The sequence below is a fragment of the Dromaius novaehollandiae genome, chromosome 20, assembly GCF_036370855.1.
Source record: "Dromaius novaehollandiae isolate bDroNov1 chromosome 20, bDroNov1.hap1, whole genome shotgun sequence".
NCBI classification, from domain to species: Eukaryota; Metazoa; Chordata; class Aves; order Casuariiformes; family Dromaiidae; genus Dromaius; species Dromaius novaehollandiae.
The window spans coordinates 12,019,613-12,039,497 of NC_088117.1; the positions used below are offsets into that span (position 1 = coordinate 12,019,613).

The 19,885-nt window shown below is 37.4% G+C and overlaps 1 protein-coding gene across 1 annotated transcript in view; it reads left to right on the forward strand.

The window, feature by feature from the left end:
* The first annotated feature begins 12,925 nt into the window (after positions 1–12,925).
* The window catches only part of DAB2IP (DAB2 interacting protein), a 209,402-nt gene continuing 202,442 nt past the window's right edge, over positions 12,926–19,885 (forward strand). The window contains exon 1 of the mRNA XM_026094380.2: positions 12,926–13,302. The gene's annotated coding sequence lies outside the window, so the exon portion shown is untranslated. The remainder of the gene's footprint in view (positions 13,303–19,885) is intronic.

The window sequence follows — 19,885 nt, forward strand, 5'->3', positions numbered from 1 at the left end:
CATATAAAGTCTTACATATTGAACACAATTGGAGTCTGATACATAAAAGTTGTTAACATTAGTATCATGCAGACATTAGGCATTTAGATATAACTTACTTTTTTGTTTCAAAACTAGCCATCTAGGGGAATGTAGAGATATTTTGATTAGACAGAAACAGAGTACATTTCCTGCTTCCTTCCAACCATTTCAAAATTCTTTCCTTAAAGAGTCAGCTTTCCAAAATTCCAAGTTTTGTGCTATACTTAACCTCATAGGTATTCCAGAGAATATGCTAACTAGACTTCTCTTTCCACACTCATTAGTTCAGTGTGCTTGGCTGATTTCCTAGGATTTGGTCTAGCATAGCCTCTGACCATTCAGGCCGTTTGTCTGAAAATCATTTCCCTCTTCACTTTTGCAATTTTCCATTCAGTGCCTGAGCAATTAAAATCCCTAGTGATCAAAGCCTGGTCTTCCAACTGGCCCTTTCTTTTCAGAATCATTGGATGGGCTACTTTTTCTAACTGCATGAACTGTGCTCAAACAAAGAGTATATGACAATTGCTCTGTTGTTAGAAATTGTGAATACTGCCTTAGCCAAAATATTGACATCATTCTGAATGGCAAATTAAAGATTAATTTTTACTAGGACTGTAACTATAGGTGAGCAGATCATTTGGATAATCTTAAAATTAAATTACTTGTTATATAGAATTATTGAGGTCTATTATTTTTCACTATTCCTATCTTGATTTCTTGGTCTTTGCTATTCTGTTATCATTCCTGGATTATTCATGACTCTCCACAAAGATGGATTTCACAGGTGTTTATTGCTTTCTGTCACTACATTGTCTATGGAAAGCAGTTTTGTACTAATGATACATTATCTATATGCAGGACCTGTTTCATGGAAAAGTATGAAATTGTTTTCTCTTTATATAATTCCTGTCCATTCAAATGTTCATTAGAACACTGTGTATTCCTGTATTGATGACCATGATCTATTCAAGTAGTCTGTGAACTAGGTAGGCTGTGTTAATGAGTCACTGGGTGGGGGGATGTATGTATTTGTGTATCTTCAGATCCTGGGGTACAGGATAGGTGGCAGGTGATATCTGTTCAGGACTCCTTACCTCCAGAATTTCTGTAAATCCCATCTATACCAGAGGTATTATTGTAAGCTTTAAGTCAGACTAATGTGTTTAATATCTGTCAGTCAAGAGTTAAGACACTCTTTTCTGTCATGTCCTAACTCCTAGACTGTATACATAACCCAAAATAGGTGGAGAGTGCCATGTTCCTATAGTCACAGAGTAGGTGGTTTTGTGGGGAAGGTGGAAAGAGGGAGTTTTTTTGTTGTGTCAGTGAGTGGGAGTGGCAGTGAAGTTGTAAAGAACATAGGGAGCGTAGGGTGCATGGAGAGAATATAGGGTTTGCAGCACTGTAATTTAGACCAAGGCAGAGATCTCAGAACATTCTTTAATAGAGGCTATATACTGTGTGATACTTAAAACAAATAGATGGAAAAGAGTTTCTCTTCTCTTAATATGGCATAATCCTCAAGAACAGTACTGAAGTGTTTTTTGCAAGGTACAATTACAGCAGAGTCATATCGACCTGCTAGGTTAATTTCTCCATACAGAACTGCATGTTTTTCTCCCTTCAGCCAGCCATTCATTTGCCCGCCTACAGCTTGTAGCACCAGGCGTGAATAGTTAGCTCTAAAGCACTAGTTACATGACTCTGTAAAGAATGAGCTAGTAATGCAGAAGCATTACCCAGACGCACCAAAATAGAAAATCCTGCACTATCTAGCCAGCCTTAGAATCCCGTATCATCAGCCATGACAATCCAAAAATGCTCTAAATCTATTGTAGATGTGTAGAGCAATCCTTGCCTTGGACTTAGCTTAGACTTAGACAAAAGCATTTTTTAAAAACAAGATTTGGCTTTGTGCCTTAGCTGGAGCGTTAAAGAAAGACTTTGAATCATAGATTCAAAGTAAAATTGATCCTGAAAGTCTGGATTTGCAGAATTGCTCCAGGATTGTTGTAACAGGAGTATGAATTACCTTTCAGAGACACATCTTGCTTTGTAGTTGCACATTGATATTTTTTTCTGTTGTTTTGCAGAGATGTCTTCAGAGAAAATAAAACTTTGTATTTTTCAGCTAGGTGATGGGGTCCTCTTCCTCAATCCTTGTACTGTACTATTTATCCAAGAAGTTCAAGGCAGTTAAAGCTGGGATGTTTCAGCTGTATTCCTGTGAAATAAGGCATATTTCAATGTCTATATTATAGAAAACTGAGGCACAAAGAAGAGATATGAATTGTGTGAGGTCTCAGGGAACTAAGGTTAGACCCAGTAGCAGAATGAGGTTGACCCAACTCCTAATACAGTGATCTAGCCACCAGCTTATATTGTCTCCAGAGCAGACTCTGGTATAATATACTATATGATTCTAGCAAAGCCTATGCTTGCTCCTCAGCTCATTTGGAGAAGCCTTTTAAAAAGCCAGCTTAGCAGCAGCTTCTGTCTTGGCAAAGGAGGTAAATACAGGGCAAGGTATCCAGCAGAAGGCTCTTGCTGCAGCAAGTTACAACTGCCCGGTGCAGAGTCATTGAGTTGCCTCCCCATTAGGCAGTGGCTGGTCTATTCATTTTGCAAACAGCCTCTTTCCTTTCCAAGACAGCCCTAGGGACACAAGGGAATGGCAGAGTTTATTATAAACTGAGTGAAGGAACAGACTATTGCTGGAGGAGATCCAGGGTTATAAAAGATTGTAGCGGGGGGAGGGGGAGGAGGGAACAGGACATAATTTGTGTTTGTGTGTGAGGGGGTGGGTACTGGTGGCTTCAGCAAGGCATTCCCCAAACCCTCAAGACCTGTGCTGGTTTTGGTGCGATTTTCTGCAGTGCATACCATACTGTGTCAAACCCCACTTACTTTTTATTGTATCAATCATTCTCTTTATGCAGCAACACGAATCAGAGAACGCTCACAGGTCCTGTTCTGAATGAGCTCCACTCTCTGCCAGCTCAGCCTAGTTACATTACTGTAACTCAGTCGGGGGGAGGGGAGAAAAAGGTTGCTGCTACTTTAAATATAATGCATTAAGAGGATGCTGGAAAAAGGCCTGCATGCTGTAATACCCAGCCATCTAGTTGGAAAAGCAGCCAGATGTAATACAAAAGAAGAAACACAGCCTCTTATGGATGCAGCACTAATTCATAAATCAGGTGAATCAGCTTAGGCAACTGCTGTGTTTTTATGCCTCTGCTGCATGGAGAACTGCATGTTGGATGCTTTTATTTGAAGTAATGGAACCAGATAATCTCTTGGACCAGGACAACTCCAATGGTAAGAAGTAGAAAACATAGAAAAGAGAGAAAAAAGAAAGGGTAGTGAAAGAGTATCTGAGTTACACATCCTACTTAAGGCACAGGATTAGGCATGTGTTTTTACTGTCTTCTGCATGGATCAGTAGAAATGAATGTGATAATGTACTTCACATTATTTTAGAAATCACTGTTTACAGGGTTTAGAGATAAACATACAGTAGACTGATATATACAGGGTATTGTAAGAAGCAGCAATCAAGCAGAATTGGTGCTTTTCTCATTAGCCTATCTCCTGGACAGTCTTTGCATTATTGAGTTCGGGGGTCTTTTTTGCCAACGAGAAAAGAATGTAACTTTATGCCTTATGTGCTGTCAAATGTAGCATTTAGAAACAGTTTCTTTATCTGCAGAAAGCTTTCCTAAAGGCAGTTGCAGTGAGTAATTTACTTAGAAGGATAAATTTAGCTAGGGACCACATGAATTCACCCTGGAATTAAAGTCCATGGTTAAAACTGCAGCTATTCCCTGCATTTACAGCATTCCACATACTGATGTACTGGTATCTGGTCTATTGGAAGGCTTATAAGAGGCATAAAATTGGAGTGAAAAGTTGTTTGTAATTGCAAGTCTTATTTATTTCTCTGTTAGTGGATTGGATTGGCTGCATTGAGGACAAAAAATTGTTTACACTTTTTTAGACTAAATTGATTCCATGCTCTTTAATATGTATTTGGTGCTATTCTAGATACAGTTTTAAACCTACAAAATATTGTGTTTCCTACCTATATATGGTTCAAGAACTAGTTACAAATTTCCCACAGCACATTCTCTGGAGATAAAGTAGAGCTTCCAGTACTACCTAGCTGTGGTGTTAATACCACAGTAGCCCTAAAACTGTGTGGAAGGAATGTGGTTAAGGGAATGAGGTAATATTTAAACTATGTGAACAGTTGACTGGACAGATATAAGTGGGCAGCACTGCTTTACTTTGGGCTCTGTGCCATGCTGAAGTTGAGTTGTCTAAAATAATCAAGGACAGATTTCAGTGTTAATGATAATATTTGCATGAAAAGATTAGAAAGGGAGAATCACACTTTTTGCTTTAATTTTCTGTTCCCTTTTTAAGTAGTTATATTAAATGGTCTCTAGAGGAACAGCATCTGTCTCTAATGTCTTACATCTCTCCTTATACTACTAGGACATAGAACTGATTCCTTTTTTATAGCAGGAAGTTTTAGGATTATCAGAGAAGTGCATGCATATTTGGGGCTGATGCTAACAAAGATAAGCAAGTATTCTTGCCTGTTCCAACATTAGACCTGAACTTTAGGAATCACAGAGAGAATGTCTTGATTTTGTGGGAAATATAACTTTGGTTTCTCAAGTGTGTTACAATGCCTCACTAGATTTAGAATGTGTATTTTAACATACACAGTTTTTTCATTCTTCTCCCTATGGACGTGTAAAGCATATTCTGTCACATTCTACAGAAACTTGTTTTCCTACAGAATATTTGAGTAAGGGGGCATATGCACTGGAAATGTTCATAAATTGTGAAATTAGAGATAAATAAGCACTCGTGGTGCCAAGTACCAGAGAAGAACCTTCATTGGTTCTCCTTCCTAGCTATGTAAATCCCTGTCTTCCTTTTAGAATTTTTAAAATTACTTTGATTAAACTATCCCAGGGTAAAACAAATGGGTTAAACAATTTGTTGCTCAGGAGGTCAGTTGCATAAGATGTTACGCTGCTGGTGCTGCAGGAGCAATACAAAGGACTTACAAATTCATCTATTATTATGATATGCCATGCATTACTTCTGCATGAATTCGGTAAATAGAAAGTCCTCAAACATCTGCCAGTACAGTGCTGGGAAGGAAAATTTTCTTCTTTGAGGAATTTTTCTGGTAGCTGTCATTCTTGAAACAGCTCCTTTGTCCCTTTTATTATCAAACAGCTAGTGAACTGCTATGAACACACTGGTAACTGTTGTGTTTACTATATTGCTCATGTGACAAATACTAATGCCTTGGGAAGTGACCATAACTTGAAATTTCTGTACTTCTTTCAGTAAAATGCCTTTTTTGTCTTCAAGAATGTCAAAGCAAAGTCCTTTTTCTTCTGGCAGAATGAAAACTATTATTTCATTTTTGATCTACCTGATGGTCCTTACTGGTTAAACATCTAGCTCATTTTAGAATCCAGTGTCAGTTCATTTTCAGTTGCTCATTACCTGCCCAATGAATAGATCATTAATGATAGCAATAACTGTTTTGAAGAATATGTGGCAATAATATCCTTTAGAATCTTTTTGCCTCCTGCGGCCTTCTTTTGCTTATAGAGCGGTATGAAATGAGTTAGAAGGACTGTAGAGGAACATGCAAGAACGAGAAGCTGTGTGTTCCTCATTTCTTAGCACAGATTTTTTTCTGAACAAATTAGACTCCTGGAATAAAATCATAACCTGTGGGTGAACTGGTTATTGAGTTTTTCACTATGATTCTTCACTGAGCTGTAGTACTTGTCCTGCTTTTAACACAAGCTTGATATGTTGATATTCATCTTGAGGTTTGTGAAAAGAGACGGAAAGTTCTGTAACTTTTCTCCGTGTGTTAGCTTCAGCATTTCTGCCTAGGCTGAGATCTCACAAAAAAATATAGGCTCTTATAAGGCTTTTAAAAACCATCATAGGACAGCCCCTCAATATTTCCTTTCCATTTTATGAAATATGGGAATATAAAGAAATATTATTGTCATTTTATGATGGCTCACAGTTCTGACTTTTTGATGTGTTCTTTTTAATGAACTAGAATGGGCTTACTTAATTTTTTTTTGCAAAAAACTTCTCTTGGAAGAAAAGTGCTGAAGAATGTGCTGATTCCAAAACCATAACCCTAAATTACCCATTTCAGAGGGATGACATACTAGAGCTGCAGATTTCTCTTTTGTACTATAGCCACTTACAGCTACAAGAGTAAGTAACAGCTCAGCAGCTTTTTGTGAGCTGATGAAGATTTATATGATGTTGTATTTGTGTACAAAGACGTAAGTACAAAGTATTTGTGAGATGTGCATTCATTTTATCTTCTAATTGCTTAGATTACAGCTTATAAATCTATAGTGAATACTGGTACCACCTCTGAGTGGTATTCTATCATGTATGTCCTGATAATAATTCTTTGTGTATTAGTTTTTAAGCCTTTAAAGGCATGGTATTTTTAATGGACATTTTGAATAACCTTGTAGACCAACTCCCAGCTACTGGATTTGGTAGAATCAAATCCACCTACACAAAGAGTGAGTGTGAATCACAGATGCAAATTTTAGACCACAGAGGACTGGAATCAAAACTACTGTGCCTTGATATTGTAAGACTTGTGGCATTTTTTTTTTTAGATCTCTGACATACACAAGCAACCAGGCAAATTACATGGATGACAGCCAGGCCTGACCTGTATCTGCTGTTGTTAATTTGGGCTCTTCAAGCAGTATACCAGGGCAGTAATGAAATCCTAGCCTCAGTGACACCTTGATGTACATTAGAGAACTCATTTGGTTGAGAGGAAACAAGAAGCAAAGACTGGAAAAACAGAAATTGCTGCAGATTAGATAAAATGTTTATTAGAGTTGTGTGGGAACCCAAGACCAGGAAGGTATGACTGCAGTAGGTGAAGACTGGGGGGCATTTGGCAGTAACGTAGCATGGGCCACCTCTTCCAGTATCTCAGCAGACAGAAGTAAGGGCTCCTCAGCCCTTTAGGCTCTTCAGTTTCACGGACATGAAATTTACTTTCACTGTATAGACAAATATATGTGTTATTGACCCCATATGATCTTCTTATAAAGATGATTTGATGAACTCGGAGTGAACAAACATGAGATTAAAAATAGGGTAAACTGGGGCATAAAGAAATCTTTTCAAGTATCTTTGTGAAGGTTCCAGAGGAAAGGCTTGGAATCAGGAATTTCACTTGCAGGATGAAATTCTGCTGCAGAGCAGTGCAGCGGAGGTGAGTAATAGGCGAGCTGATTGGGCATTTCTTCAAAACCGTATTTTAGGCATCTTGGAGTGAGAGAGAAAGGAGGAAAATAGGAAAACAGCACTAATTTTCAGTGCAGTACTCTGGAACCCCTGCCTTCTAAATAGAAGTACTACTGGAGATGTTACACAGTGAAGTTTTACAAAGTAAACTCCCCCTCGTCTACTAGCAACTGAGTTTGCAAACTGAAAGTTGGAAAGTATGTTGCTTACATTTTACCATTGTAAAAAAAATTAGCTTTTTCTGGAACAAATCTTAGCCTGATTTGCATTCTCCAAGTCTGTGGAAATTTGATCTGGAATCTATTTTAATAGAGGTATGTTTTGTGGTTTAATTTTGTACATTGCCTGGAAATGACATGTTAAGTTTCTCTTATAGGTGTTGCCATTCTGGTGTGCTATCTGAGGAAGCAAAGTTAATATTATTGAGCATTTGTATTTGGCATGTCCCAGAGAAAATAAAATTCAGTGTGATTAGATGGGAAAGCAAGGTTTGATTTAGATGTGGTGTACAAAAAAAGTATGAGGCATGAAAAGAGGAGAAAAGTATGAAAGAAAAAAACCTAGCTTGCTTGACATTTACACAGAATGCATTCATAGTTGATTTATGGGGTTTTTTTTCTCTTTTAAATACTCAAATTAGGCTGATATAGATATTAGTCAAACAAATTGAATCTAGAGAAAATGTGAGGTCTGAAGAAGATGTGGAGGTAATGCGGAGAACCAATGGAAAAAATTGTAATGCAATCTTAAAACGGCACAGTATATATATTTTTGTGCAACATCAAAAATTAGTTCATTTTTGCTGTCTTTCTAATGGGGATGGGTCACTGCATATTGGCTTGTTCTGGTAGGCTTGCTCAAATTGCAAACAGCTCACCAGGATTTTTTGGAAGGCAGAGCACTGATTCTTTTCTTTATGTGAGAGAGAGGGGGACGTTTTGCCTAGGATCAGCCATCTTGCAAAGACTATTAAGTAAACATAGGTGAACTCTGCTATTTCTTATACTTGGTATATCCTATAAATACACCCAGTTCTATTAAGCCTAAGAGCTCAGGTTCCGTACATGGTGAATATTGGAAAGTAATGGGTTCTGGCAGTAGTAGTTTTTAAAAGTTAATTTCCTGTTATTGTCTACAGGATTGAAGAAAAATGGTAATGAGTAGGTTGGCAATTAGAGATATTAACCTATCATTAGGTGATTAAGCAGTGCTGTACTGTGGCCTGTGACACAGATCATTAAAAATTGATTCCTTCTTTTCTCTGCCTACCTCAGCCAACATTTATATTGTTTGCTTCTGTTTATAAAGAAGTCTTTGGATTAAATACATTGAAGAAACAAAGTGTGCATTATTGCTAGAAATATTTATCCTAGACATTTGTGAGTAACCAAATTATTTAGCAAAGTGCCATTTCCTGATACTCCCTTACAACACTAGCAAAGTCTGTTTTGATTAAAGAGCAGCTTTTAAAATCATACTTTTTCTTAGTGAATTTCAGTTTTCAAGGCTGACAATTGCAGAGGATTATAAAGTGTTGAGATAGTTATGCATCATTCTTTTCTTCTTTGTTATAGTTCCTATATCATGTCTATTTTCATGGCTTCTGGCAAAGGAAAGGTGCAGAAACATACGCTTGTGGGTAGGAGAAATGGAAAAGAGAAAGGTAAATGGCAATATAATCCATGAAGAAGATTAATTCGGATTGATTTCATGATGAATTGTACATAAAAGCAGTAGGTGGTGTTTTGGGTCGTTCCCCCTTTCTCTATGTTGTGCTGTAGTGTTCTTCATTTTACCTACACCATGTTCAGGTGCTAACTATAACTCATAGGAAAGATGTGTTCTACTGAAAGGAAGACTTAAGGAGGTAATAAATTTCTCTGAAAAAAAAAAGTTCTACATCTTAGAAAAGACAAAGTGGGGTATCTGCACATAAAAAATACTGGTGACAAATTCAAATAACATGTCCTACCTGAGGGCATTACTTATTGGTGAACATCTCAAATAGTGACAGCTTAGCCCCCAAAATAATATTAGGCTGCTGTTCCACATTGTTTGCTGAGCAGCATACAAGTTACATGACCAGTATTGGACTTAGTCCAAAGAAATGATACAGGTATGTGTCAGGCATCATTGTTTGGAAAATGGTTATAAATAATCTGCCTGAACTGACAGTGAATGTGTGACAAATAGAACAAATGCCACAGAGTTTAAAATAGGTGAGAGGATGTAACTGGATTATTCTGTTGTCCCCAAAACTTTGTTGGCAACAGAGGGAGAGATTTATAGACGGATATCAGCACTATCTGGTAATTTCAGTATAGTTTACAGTATGTGGTGAAACAGAAAGATCCAATATAGCTTTAGTGAAGTGTCCAACAGTATCATATAAGCAGAAAGCTCCAAGGGAATAGGAGACCAAGGATTAACAAGATTACTATATAATGCTTTACAGATTGCCTTTTACAATTTCCAAGTTTTTAATTGAATTATGAACAGTATTTACATGCAGTCCCTTCCTTTATCTCACTACTGAAATGTGTTGAAAAGGATAGAGCCAAGCATAGAACAAGCACCCCACCAGATTATGAACATGCAATAAAGGTGAGCCATCAAGGAATATGAGATGTGTGGAACGTAATCTTCCATACTTGGACTTAGTGAAAATAGTCAAAGTAGCATCTTAATTCTTTGGTGATAAACCAAGGGATCTTTCATAGGTAAGCATGATCCACACCTTTTTTATTCTGCTTCTAAAAGAGAGCAATTCCAAAGCATGGCGTTTTGGTGGAGTCTTCCAGTTCCATCTCTAAAATACAGTAGTGCTACAATTCGCTCACAGAACTTGCTACCGCACCAGCCTCCTACTGGAGAGATGAATTCAGTATGATAAAATGGAATGGAAGAGTGTACACCATTAATCTGTTCTTTCTTCTGTGATTACTGAAATTCATCCAGTCAGAACCTGATAATGTTAGTGAGATGTATAGGCTGTGAGAGGATGCTACATAGGAGAATTCCTCAGAAAGATGTTGCAGGATTAGTGAAGACAAGAGATTTTAAATGTTTTGTTCAGGCATTTGATTTGGAAGAGAAAAGACAACAAATTTCATGGAAGTAGACATGATGAATTAAAATCCTACAGGTAACAACATATCAAGGTATTTATAGGTCAGAATTTTTTAAATTCATGCGGTTCTGGTGACAGACAACAGAAACTTGAGAAGCTGCAAGAGAAATTGTGAGTTCTTATTGAGAGAGGAGGCCTACATTTTGACAGAAAGTCAAGGCTTTTTGGAGGGACCTTTAATCAAGAGTTACCATGATCACATATAGTTAAGATGTTGGACAGCAGCCTCCTGTTCCACTGATATCAAGAAAGATTGACATCAGCTGATGCTTTACACCCATCTCTAAAAATGTAATGTACACTAGGGATATAAAGAATAAATAGCTGCTTACCCTTAGACACTTCACTATAATATTCTTTATAGTGTTTGATTAGGATGTTTGCCAAGGAGGTTTCTCAGTGCATAAATGTGGTTATCATGTCAGGTGGAGCATTATGGTAATAATATTTACATTTAGATATGCTTCCCCTCTGAGCATCTCCAAGGAACTAGCACATGTAACAGACTTAATTGCAAAGCATCCTTACTACTGATAAGGACTCTGAGGCCTTGCTAAGTGAGTCAGTAGTCAATGACTGTGGCAGCTGCAGAGCTTAATCCAGTTATCAAAAAATGTCTGCCAAAATTAAGTTTCAAGAAATGTTTGTTTTCCTGCCAAATCTAAGTATGGTGCTTTTTTTGTATTTTACACCTTTAAATGCTTTTCTAGGGGTAGTTGGGAATTTGATAGGCAACTGTGGCAGATGTAGTAACACAAACCATTGTTCTTTGTCATGCAGTTGTACGTATGGTTTTGTTTTCTTAATCATTGGGTGTGCACAACGCACACGTGGTTTATGTAACAAATGCTTTTCAGTGCAGGGGTGATACTTAGAACATCGCTGGTTCTTTTGCGTGGTCAGAACTTGAGGGGGAAATCAATACCTCTGAGTCTAGGTCCTGCGGTTAATCCAAGCTGGAGAAATTGTGATGCTTGGTGTTTTGGAAGAAGGAAAATAGGATGCTAATAGAGTTCTCTTATTTGTTGTAAAAGGAAAAAAGATAGATATTTAACTTAAAATAATAATAATAAAAGTTAGACCAGAGTTCATGACATTTTATTGTTCTTGCAACTGGTCTTATATTTTCCAGTAATGCTATTAAAGCATTACTCATGGCAGAGGGAATATCCCTAAAGAGTTTTTCACAGTTCATGTGTCAGACAGGAATGCAAAGGATCAATTTACAGTCACAGACAGAGATCTGAAAATGTCCAGGAGGACCTGGGAGAATGCTTCTCACCCCAAATAGCTTCACTTATTTAGCTGATTCCACTTGTCTTGCCCGAGTGTGGTTTCAGCAAACCCAGAGTTGATTTCTGAGTGGCAGCAATAAAAGCGCTGTGTGTAGACTGCAGTGAGAGCAGGCATAGGAACATTAAACACTGTGTTATCTCCATGCAGTTTCTTCTGTTATAAGACTAAAGAGAATTTCAGTATGTTTTGGAAGGCTCACTATTATCTTCCAGAGAGAAACCGTTCAGTGCTGTGGAAATCTGTTTCCACAAGTAACTTTGCTTTGTTTAGCAGATCATCCTTTACTACTCAATCGCAGCTGTCAGAAGAAGCCAGGCATCGAGTTGTGCAGATGTAAAAGTGATCTTGGGATGAGTCAGTTGCAGGGTTGTACAAGCTAAGCCCAGCAGTTGGGAATAGTTTACTGGTTCTATTTGGCCAGCTTTTGGATAACAGTCCTACTTCACCTAGAAGCTGATAGTCTTTTTGAATTTATTTTCTTCTTAGATGTATTTCTTCTATTGTAATTTGGTAAACTTTATACAACACCAGAGGAAATACTAGTCTGTTTAGGAGAAACTCTTCTGAAGTCGACCTTTCTTCTTTTTATGCCATTTACAGCAGGATATTTGAATTTATTCCTCAATCTTGAAAGTGTTTGTGTATGTAGTTAGCACTAGATGCATGAGCAGTTTCATTGAATTAATTGGAAATCATTTGTCTGGAAGAACACACATACAGGGCAGCGCTTTTTTGACACTTTCAATGTTTATAGTTTTTAAGACTGAAGAACAGATTGTCTTATCTGCTGGGAAAAAAATGCAAAGATCTAATTCTTATTGTGACTTCTAACCCAAGATTAAGTTCATAACACAAATTAAAGATTTGGAAAATGTAATCATTATTTGGAATTTAAGGAAAAACAGGTGCATTCAACTTGAAATCAATGCCCAGGACACTCAGGGCTGTTGAACTGACTGCCTGTGTCTCTGACTGGGAGAGAGGCGTGTTTTATTTTCCCTGCTTATTCATTTTCTGAGTCATTCATCTTGTGCTGTAGCTATTGAAAACTGTAACAGAGTCTGGGAAGCGCTTGGCTTTTGAGTGCTGCCTCCTGATTGGACTAGGGAATGCTGCTGTTGGGGAATAATGTGTGAATACCATCTGCTCCGAGGAGTTGGGAGTCTCAGTGAATTTTGCTTGTAGAGGCACCTTTAGCCAGGAATTACGAGCAAGGGGAACAAGCTTTCCTTTCCTGTTTCTTATCCAAACTTTTAGTTGTGGTTGGATTTCCTTTCTGCTTCCCTGTTAAACTTTCTTGTGCTTTGTTCAAGGACTGAGGTGCTTCTGTTGCAGATTTTGAGTTTGTTTTTTTTCCCTGCATGGGATTTCTTTTGGGGTTCAGCATGCATACAAAATGGGGAAGTAAATCAACAAGTTTTGCAGCTGTTTATTGTGGCACAACAGCCAACATGGAATGTTGGAGTTGGTTTGAGAAACTGCTTCCAAAAATTTGACCTGCTCATAGAAAGGTAAGCAGTTAAGGACTTCTGAATTTCAGGGACTGACTCTTCACTTGCATAGAGGTTTTGTTTGGTTAGGGGTGAATACCTCTCATTGTAAATGTGCAGTTGCTGTGTAACAATGCCTGAAAAGATCAAAGACTGTGCTGTGTCTCAGAATTTCTTTAACGACCCCCAAGAAATGCATATAATTGGAATGATTATTGTCTTTTGCTCTTTTGTGTAGAAATTATTTTAGAATAGGTATTAAAGACAAACTTTGTGCAATGTAAGTGGAATTATGATTTAAGACAACATATACTTTTGGTTTTGAATCTTGATGAATAGAAATATTTTGGCTCTTGTTTTCCTGATTATATAATCACCCTTTTAGACTTTAATCTCAGACTAAACATGGCTATTTTTCAGCAGTCTGGATTTGTAGTCAAATGGTGCATTCCACTTTAAGGCGGCAAGATGTAGTGTGTGAGCCCATTAAATCCTGCTCACTAATGACCTGCTGGTGTAGACTCAGTCACTAGAGAGAAAACTGTAGCTATCCCTTTAACCTTAAAACAACAGGCCTGACACTAACACCATTGATAGGCACGACTCTCTACTATTACTGTTATCACATACTTAACTTTTTGCTGTTATTGTTTTAAAATGTAATTATAATTTTTTGTGTAGGTTACACTTTAGCCAGTCACTTGTATGTACACAAGGCAAAGTTAGCGAAGGGAGCATATGCTATATTGATGTTTTACAGAATCCTAGCCTTCCTTCCAGTGAGTCAGATTATTCAATGTTACTATCATCTGTACCAAGGCGTGGAAGTCTGCAAGCATTGATAGTGCATATTTCTAAGACTTTGTTTATGCTGAAGGCTTTGCTGTAATTTATTTTTGACAAATATCTGTTTTCTAGCTTTCTTGTCAGTGTTTTTTAATTTTAATGTAATTTTAATTTTAACTGTATTTAAACTAAGTGTGTCAGTTTCACAAAGCTCTATGTATTTTAAGAGAAATGTTTAATATCTATAAATAGAAGAACAGGGGATTTATGTAACTGATACTTGATCTAACCTAAACTTGCATATGTAATCAATTTTAAATAAACAAGAAAAGATCTTACATCTAGCTTGCTTACTTACACTGAAGCCTGTTGAACTCACGTTCTTTAAAATAGAGAAAAGAGCTGTAGCTATCTGCAGTTTCACAAAAATGGATTAATAATAAGATAACTTTTCACTTTGACATTTTCCCACAAAAATGACTGATTATCAAAAGCGACACTACTAATAACAAAAAACCTACTATGGTGAAGCCCTAATCAGGAAAGTTGCTGCAAGCCAAAGATGGAATGTGTGAACCACACAGAGGTGCTACACCAATACAGTCCCTTTCCTGGCAGCCCTGTACCTGCCTAGGATATAGGAGATGCAGATTACGGTCTCACTTATGCCTGGTGCAAGCCAAATTTGTCTCTCTCACTTTGTAGACATTAAAAAACTGTGAAAGGTCTGGCATGACCCAGTTCAAATCGGGGAATCCAGTAGTCATCACATTTCTGGGAATAGAAAAATTAATTCTCATTCTTTGTTGCTAATAATAATATATGCTCATCTAGGCCTTTTTTGGTGAAATTATATTGGCAATGTTAGATTTCTCAGGGGTCCTTTTCTTAATGTCCTTGTCATTGTGCCAGACATCATGATTATAGTAAAATGACATGAGGACTCAAATCTTTGAACACCACACTTTGAAGTGACAATCACTTCTATTCCAGACATAGCAGAAGGTTTTTTAGCTGTTGGCAATAGTGACTCAGTATCAGCAATAGCTGATAGTATATGAGACAGTGGAATCAGAGCTGTGTTTAATCCAACTGTATGTGCATATACACATTCAATCAAACACCAGCTGATTATACCAGTGCATTTATTTTTTGCTAAGAGTCTACTGACTTTTTATATTTCTTCTTGATTGAACACAGTAGTTACTTGGTCCTGTGTGAATATCACTTGTATTTGTCTAACTCTGATGCGTGTTTTTGCATGGGGTAGAGTTTATTGTTCAGGAACTTGACATACAAACCATCTGTAGAGGGTTACTACTGGACCCCTCAACAAAATTCTCCACAACTTAGTACCGATTAATGTTTCCCTTAAATGTGATTCTGTGCAGCCGCAAAACACTTTGTTGCCTGCCTCTTGCTAATGTGCTAGTGTGGTCCTTGATACTGCAATATTTAAATGCCTTTCAGTGTCTAATCTAGCTATCCTCATGCCAGTTTTAATGCGTTGCTATTATCCCTTTCTTATAAAAGGGAGCTGAATTAAAAGTGACTTCTCCAGCGTCACACAGGAAGCTTTTATCAAATCAAGAAATTGTATTGGATCTTCTGTGTTCCTAATTATCTCCTTAGCCATTCTTCTTGCCCTTAGTCTTCTTGCCCATTTCCTATTCTCTCTTCTTTTCTTTCCCTCCCTCCCCCAAAAATTAATTGCTGAAGGACATTTGTCATTTTGCTGTGGAGAGCATTATCTGTCTGACATGTCCATATGAATTTGGAAAATACCAGTCCTATTTTTTCCATCAGACCAGAGTTTTTGCTTCCTTAAAGATGATGAATTCTCATTTTCAGTACAGGAAAGGGTGCCTTCTTGCTAAAGTGGCAACTCTGAAAATGCAACAACATTGTTGTGTGTTTACAGCTTAATTTCCAGGAATCCCACACAGATTTCTTTCCTCTTTTCCTCCAGTGCAACTCTTCTTGCCTGACTTCATTGCCAGACTTTCTTGGAGAGTTCACTGTCACTTAATCCACAAAGAATGTGGCTTCCTCTGCCATCCTCGGGGCCTGGTGTCTAGGTCAGTAGATTTTTCAGTGAGCTGCAGCTTAAGATAGATCTGACCTGCCTAGAATATAGGCTTCCCATTTGCAGGCATGAACCAGAGCGTTGAAATATTTCCATTAACATTAAAGTACTCGGCATGTGCTTGTGATAACTATTTCTATTACCTTTTTATATAAGCTAGTGTTTCTTTGCCAAGAAGTGAATATAATAGGAACTATTTTTGTGTTCTTGGGAGTATTTTTGCTGGCTCTGAGCTCCTCTGAATAGATGCTGCCTCCTGCTATGATGTCATCACTGGTGCTTGCCACTAGACTATAAAAATAAGAAACAAGATAAAATCAAGATAATTAAAATTAAAAAGAAAGAAAAGAAAAAAGGCCATCTTGCCTCCTTTTAGGTCAGGTGAACACATAGAAGCCAGTGTTTTAAAAAGAAAAGGAATGCAAATCAAGAGAGAAGGACTTTAGAGAGAGTGGGATAGTCTAGTGGCAAGGACGGTAGACCAGAGAATTCCTGGTTTCTGTTTCATATTATTTGAAACACTGTTTTGGAGAACAGCTGTAGGACTGAAAATCAGCAAAAGCAGATTTGATCTGGAATTTCTTCATGGAAATGTTGAAAGTCTGTCTTTCTCTCAAGGTATTTAAATCCACATCAGCTCCTCTCTCCCAGGAGACTATGCTAACTACCATGATCTGGGGTGGATTACCCTTAGTTCCCCTGACCCCAGATCCCTAAACTCTTCTGCTTTGAACCATATGCAGTAACTGGAACAGGGACTGAAAATGAGTGGCTTCACCTTCCTTCAGTCTTGTGAATTTTGTCCTGAAAAGATTTGGCCAACGCTATATGGCAATTAGGTGAATGGTTAGGTTTGAATGATTATAATCAGATTTTCTATGGAATGAATTATTTGCCAAAAAATATTCAGCTAATTTCTTCTATGCCTTTTTCCTCCAAACTAGTCTTTATAAATAGCAATCCTTTGCAAAGTTACAATTTGTTACTCTTTGACTTTTACAATGTCTAAAGCAATGCTATTACCATAAGACATGAAAATAATAGCAACTTTTGAACTGCTAAAAGGATCTCAAACAACGGTGACATTTCTTTGATTTTATTAGTTCGTCATTCAAGTCCTTAGAGTTAATGCTTTGAACTAGTTAACTACTACATTTAAATCAAACTTAGTCAAAACTGTAGTGTTTTTGTTTGTTATTTTTGGTAATTTGCAAAAAGATACAGTGCATTGTACTGTAGGCTGAAAATTAATTCCCAAACCTATACTGTCCTTCCTGTTGGCCTTCTCTTTTTGCCTGGCTGCCCGTTATGTGTTTGGCATTGTTAGAAGTGGAAGGCTGCTATCTAAACTCTAAATGCTGTCTGGGTGTTGTGCCAAGAGTTACTATAGAAGAATAACCACAGAACCACATTTGTGATGCTCTTAACCACGAACCGAAGACTTGCACCTCCTTTATAAGCTAGAATTAATTTAGGCTTCAGGGTGCTTTTTTCTGAGGCTCTCATTACTGGGGACTCTGAATTGGCAAACTGCTGTGGTGACTTTGCCGTATGGGCCTTCTGCAGGCCAAGGATGAAGCAGAAACAGCCAAGGGTAATTTGATAAAAGACACAGGTTAAACCTGCAGTGCACTGTAGAATGTAAAGCTGTTAAATTTTAAGGATTTTGTTAAAGGACAAGATTCTTTAATATTTCAAATAATAAATCTCTGTAGATATTATTTACATAATATATACATATGTTAGATATATATATGCATACATATCAAATAATAAGGAAATCTAGAACAAGGGGCAGCATAACAGAGGTCCATGTAATAACAGTGCAGTTTTTCCAGGTTTTCTTGCTGAAGTCCTGTACAGTCGCTTTACCTTCTGATCCTGATCTCCAAAGCAGGACAAGAAGCTTCCTTGTTATCATATTACAATTTTTACTTAATGTAGCATAGAGTTGAAGGCAAAGAATGTATCCACCGGAAATGAGTCTCATACTTTGTTCTTCAGTCACATGTCTAACAGAACTAAGATTAGATGGTGTGTGGACAGTGTAGAAGAACTGAACCCCTGAAATTAAATCAAAGTCTGAAGATAACTGCCTTTAGAAAGAGAAGTGTTTGAAGAGAGTAGTATTTTAAATGTCCATAGTACCTTTCACTGAAAAAGGAGGATGTGGTTTAGATTAGGACAGTGTGTTTTTCAAACTGCAGCATGTGAAATGGCTGCTGGCTATGTCTGTAGTTTATGGATTTTCACAGAAGAATTTCATGATAGGATTAATTGGAGAAATGGTGATAATTATTAATAGGATTAAAAAGAAATGGAGAATACTGATAACATATACAAGGCCAGTGCTTTTCATACAGTTTGTGTGGGTGAATTCAGGGAGGAAAGTAAGAGGAAACAAATCTGTTCTTAAAAAAGAATTCCTCACAGAAAGATTCATATCTTAGTACATATGGTTTCTTCAGTTTTCTTATATTTTTATCCACATGGCTTTATCTCTAAAAGCAAAGAAAAAAATGCCCAAATCCCTATCCCTCAAAAGAAGAGTAACTGCCAGGTATCAGAAGATAGCAGGAACCTTCCTTCTGTGAGTGCTGAATAGTATTGTAGCTATGGAAATTATGGAATAAGGGGAGGTTCCCATAGCAAGATTTTCAAGGCAGTGAAGAATAACTTTTTTATGGATGGAAAGAAAAGAATCAAGAGTCAAGTTTTCAAGCCATAGAGCTTATAAAAACCCCTTGGTTTTAAAAGAGCTACCAGTGTTCGGGACTGCTCCATAGAGAGGAAGAAGCAGTTTCCTCTAGGGAATATCCAACACAAATTTGTTATAGTCTTGAGCTTTGTGACAACAGGCTTTTCCTTCCTTTGTAAAGGGTCACCAGTCCAAGTAGGCTGTTCAGATTTTTGAAGGCACTTACAAATTAACAAGGAAAGACTTTCTTCCCTCATATTTTAAGGCTAAAGTAAACTTGGGGTAGGAAAAAGCTTCATTCACCATTATGTCAATACCGTAACAGTCCAACAAAGAATATGCCAGATTATCTCATTTTGTGTTTTGCATTTATGTATGTTAGGGATGGGAAGAGAACAGACACCAGAAGAAGGTCTCTTCTCCAGTAGTATATTTTAGTATTTTTGGTCAAGAAGGTCAAAAAGGCTTTTGTCAGACACCAGGATCTAGGCGTTTTGATATCTGGGTGCTGCTTTTTGGCTGTCTTCTAGCTCTTTCCAAACTCTTCTGGTACCTCCTCCTGGTCTACTTTGTCATCATTAGCCCTTGCCCCTCTTTTGGCAGCAGTAGCACAAAGGATTGCAGTAGCACAAAAGGTATTGAGCTTTTTTTTTTTTTTGGCATTTAGCCCTGTCCGTAGAGATGTCCTTCTGATCCTGCTCTTATTCTGGCTTCCAAGGATAGCTATTAATTAAAATCAAATGTAATTCAATTATGCTAAGGTTGTATTTGTGTCAGATTTCTTGTTTATATGTGGGATTTCCACAGCTAAACATTTGTGGCTGCAAAATAACTATGAATAGGCACCTTAACTACTTTGCATCCTAAGTAGGCATGATAGCAAGAAGCTAAGGCATACCTGCTGAAGTATGGACACAAACTATGAATACAAGGCATCTCCATTTGCAAAGATGTCTTTTTGCTTTGTTTTTTATAGCTATAGGAAGATTGGGATGGATAAAAAAGATAGCAATTTCTCTGGTACTGCCTCAGAA